We start from the raw sequence: 4,538 nt of genomic DNA, 5'->3' as shown, positions 1-4,538 counted from the left end.
CATATTAGTTGCAAAACTCATTTGAAATTTAAATGAGGAAATCAGAACTAGGTCAATAGTAGTAGGTTAGAATTTTTTTAAGTAAGAAGCAACAAATGAAATCATAAAGGAAAATGTTAAAAGAACTCTGCTACACTTGGATTAAATATATATAGCAATACATATACACATACATACATACATATATAGAATGCAATTCATAAATAAGTCAAAAAATGGAAGCGATATTTGCAATAAAAATATTTGCACAAAAAACCCACACCAGACCTGGTGGCTCATGCCTATAATCCCAGAGGCTCAAGAGGCTGAAGCAAGAAGGAATGCAGGTTTGAAGCCAGCCTCAGAAAGTTAATGAGGCTGTAAGCAACCTAGGAGGACCCTGTCTGAAATAAAATAAATACATAAATAAAAAGGGCTGGGGATGTGGTTCAGAGGTTAAGTGCCCTTGGGTTTCATCTCTGGTACCATAAAAAAGCCCCCAAAGTATTAATATGCAAAATATATAAAGAACCAAAAATCAATGAGAAAAAAATGAACATGTAATAGATTTAGGGACAAGAGAAATGAATAACCATTTTCAAAACAGAACAGCATGATAGGCTAATAGACATGTGGACAGATATTTGATCTCATATAACAAGAACTGAAAACAGAAATGCCAATGAGCTACATGTTATAGGAAAGGAAGTCCAAGTGTTGACAGGGTTATGTAGGATGACAACACATAAACTGCTGGGCAGGTTGACTTATTCCATCACGTTGGAACCTAGTAAAAACAAAAACACAGGTTCTATGTATTCTATATTTATTAAGGAATATTATTTCAGATGTGTATCCGTAAGTACTTAGATGCTGCAATAGCAAAATAATGACAAAAATAAAATTGAACAAAACAGATTTGTAAATAATCAAATGTTCTCTATGATCATAGGCTTAATAAGTAAATTATGTAGTTTGAACAAACATGTTATTTTTAGTATTTTAACAAACAAAGCTATATTAATAAGTGGATATTTTATTGGTCAAACATTTTAGTCATTTGAGGGTTACCAGAACCACAAATAAAGATTATACATGCAAAATAAATAAATAAATAAATAAATAAATAAAAACGTGAAGTCAATTTTCTGTAAGTGAATAACACAAGGGGATTCAATCCATTTCATAATGAAGTTCATTGAGAGATACAGGGCCTTGGTCAGTGTCATTAAGTGATATGGATTATCAAGTGGAAAAGCAACTCATATTTTTTTTTTTTTTGAAGGCCTGGTCTTATTTATTTGTTACTCTTAAACAATTCTCACTTTAGGTTGGACTCCCAAGTAGAAGCTCTCAAGAGGACAGCCCGTGTCTCTTGGCAATCTGTTCCTGACATTTTTCTTTGGCTTCTTTCATTTTCTTGGCGAACAGTTTGGCAAAACCCGCTGCCTCTTCATATTCTTCTTAGCATGCTGTTTCTTTAGAGCGCTTGTGTTTGCAGGACACGTGCCCTAGAGAGATGCTGAATCTTTAGTGTTTTGTCCTGGTTTTTTTCTTTCATGTTTAAGGGTTTTCCGAAAACTTATTGGTGGACATAATTTTCCTTAGAGAGATTGAAACATTTGCGGATTCTTCTAGCTCTTTTGAGTCCCAGTCTATAGGTTACAGTAGTATCCATAAGTCCAGGAATATCCTTGTCTCCTTTTTTAACATTAACCAAGTTGAGAACGCTCAGATTGGCATCTGCAATGCATCCTTAAACAGTTTGCACTTTCTCCAGTTCACCTGTGTCTATAACAGGAATGCCCCTTACTCAAGAGCAGGCCAACCGGTCCATGGTTCAAGACACCCTGCTTCATGGGAAAACCTTGTTTGTCATTTCCACCATTGATTCAGACCACATAGCACTTCCATCCTTCACTCAGAGCATCAGCAGCAACTTCTGTGATTAAAAAGTACAAAGTTTGAGTTCATTTTCCACTTCAATGAGTTTCTCACCAGCAGTAGCTGGGAAGGAGATATTGAGCTTCATCTTGGAGATACTGATCACCCACAAGATGCCAGGAAAAAGAGGAACCCACCTTATATTCTTACTAACTCATTTTCTTAAGTTACTACTGACTTCCTAAGAGATTGTGATCATGGTTTTTAACATGATCAATGATCAGGTTTACCATGAAATAAAAGGCAGATAATTTTTCTACCAAAAGAGTATTATGTAAATGATAATATTAAATACTCATAATCTATATTGAATTTTTCTTAGAAAAACATAAATAAATTTGAAGCAGAATTTTTAGGGGTTCAAGATGGATGAGCATATATTCTAGAAAACATTAACATTCTTGCCATCATGTTTGGCTTGAGGACAAGCTCTTGATCCTCCTAACTCAAATGCCAATTCAGCAAAATTTTTGGTACTGCTCTTTTTTGTCTGATAAGTTCTATAAATATGTATAGTTGAGAATTAAGAAAGAAAATGGATATACATTTTCTTATTTTTTAAATCATCCATCCCCCAAGTGCTGATCACCTAGAATTCAACCAATAATTTCTCTCCTGATGTTATTCCTACAACCAAAAAAAAAAAAAAAAAAAAAGAAAAGGGAATTCAGGCTATTAAAAAATATGCTACATAAAGAAGCAAATTTAATTGCCAATTGTTATTCCAACACTTAAAAATTGTTATGGAGAATGATGATACTGAATCCAATGTGTCTATTTCAATTCTTTCTTAATTGTATGATCCTTGCATACTGGGATAAATACTGGTAAATCATGATAAATTATCTGTTTTATTGTGCCAAATTCAGTTTGCTAGTATTTTGTAGAGGATTTTTGCATCTGTGATCATTATGGAAAACAGCCTTTGCTTTGCTTTTCTTCTAGTGTCCTTGTCTAGCTTTGATATCACAATAATGCCGACAAATAAAATGAGTTGTGACGTGTGCTGTCCTTTTCAATTTGTTGGAAGTATTTGAAATGCTTCAATATTAGTTTCTAAATGTTTGTTAGAATTCAGCATTGAAAACCCAGAAGTTCTGGGATTTTCTTTGATAGGAAACTTTATTATCTGTTCAATCTTCTTCCTCATTATTGGTCTGTGCATTTATTTCTTACACAGTTTTGGTAAGGTGTGGGTTTCTAGAAATTCATCCATTTATTATAGGGTATCCGATTTGTTGGTGAAGTCTCTACAATCCTTGAGTTTGAGATTTATCGATTAGTCCTCTTTCACTCTGATTTTGTTTCAGTCTTCTTTAAATATATATATATATATATATATATATATATATATATATATATATATGTATATATACACACACACACATATATATTAGTTGTAGGTGGACACAATACTTTTACTTTATTTATTTTTCTGAGGATCAAACCCAGGGCCTCAGACATTAGGCAAGCACTCTACCTCTGAGCCACTACCCCAGCCCCTCTTTTTATCCTTTTTAGACTATGTAAAGTCATATGAATTTTGTTTATCTTTTCAATAACAAAGTTTTAATTTTGCTTATTTTTCTAATGTTTTTCTAGTCTCTACTATTTTCTGCTCTAATCTTTTTTTTCTGTAAATGAAGAAAAATCTTTTAATAAAATCTACCATCAATTCATGAAAAATAATTTCAAATAAGTAATTTTGAATTTTTAAAAGGGAATCAAATTTAATATATGTCATATGTAAGAAGCCTACAGCTTAGATGATGATCAATGATAAAAGTTGAAAGCATTTTCTCTAAGATCTGAAATAAGACACATGCTCATTCTTGACACTTCTACTTTATGTAACATTTGAAGTTCAAACCAGCACAATTAGGCAATTAAAAAAAAAAGAAGGATTCACAAAAGAATGGAAGTAGAGAAATTGTCTCTCTTTGCTGGAAATTTGATCTTATGTATAGAAAACTCTAAAAATTTTTCCTCCAAATCCTTTTGAGGCTGATAAACAAATTTAGTAAAGTTGATACTTACAAAATTAACATACATGATTTATTAGTATTTATGTAACAAAAAACCTCTCCTAAAAAAAAAAAAAAGAAAAAAGCAATTAAGAATTCTGGCATAGTGGAAGCTGAGGCAGAAGGATTGCAGTTTTGAAGCCAGTCTCCATAACTTAGTAAGGTCTAAGCAATTTAGTGAGACCCTGACTCAAAATTTAAAAACAAACAAACAAACAAAAAATAGGTAAGAAATTGTTTGGGATATGGCTCAGTGTTTAAGCACCCCTGGGTTCCATATCTGGTACCAAAAATAAATATATTGTTAACAAGTCCATACACCACCCAAAATGAACTACAGGTTTGGTGCAGTTCTTAAAATTGCCATGTCATTTTTCAAAGAAATAGAAAAATCCATTCTAAAATTTGTACTGAAACAAAAAAGGTCTTGAAGTGTCAAACCAATCGTGGGTCAGAGAACAAAGCTGGGAGTATCACACACCCTAATTTCAAAATATAAAGTTACTAAAATAAAAGCTACACAACACTGGCCTGAAAACCAATATATCAACCTGCAAAACAGGATAGGAATTCCAGATATAAGTCTGAAAA

At 32.5% G+C, this 4,538-nt stretch overlaps 1 pseudogene across 1 annotated transcript; it reads right to left on the bottom strand.

Moving 5' to 3' along the window:
- Nucleotides 1-1,332: 1,332 nt before the first annotated feature.
- LOC308654948 (small ribosomal subunit protein eS6-like) lies at nucleotides 1,333-2,011 on the bottom strand (annotated as a pseudogene). The gene has a single exon. The product of its transcript is annotated as a small ribosomal subunit protein eS6-like (transcript).
- Nucleotides 2,012-4,538: the final 2,527 nt, after the last annotated feature.

This window comes from Spermophilus citellus (genome assembly GCF_964194105.1).
Source record: "Spermophilus citellus genome assembly, chromosome: 8".
In the NCBI taxonomy this organism is placed as follows: domain Eukaryota; kingdom Metazoa; phylum Chordata; class Mammalia; order Rodentia; family Sciuridae; genus Spermophilus; species Spermophilus citellus.
The sequence above is the reverse complement of the archived record's forward strand: the minus strand, read 5'-3'. Positions and strand labels throughout refer to the sequence as shown.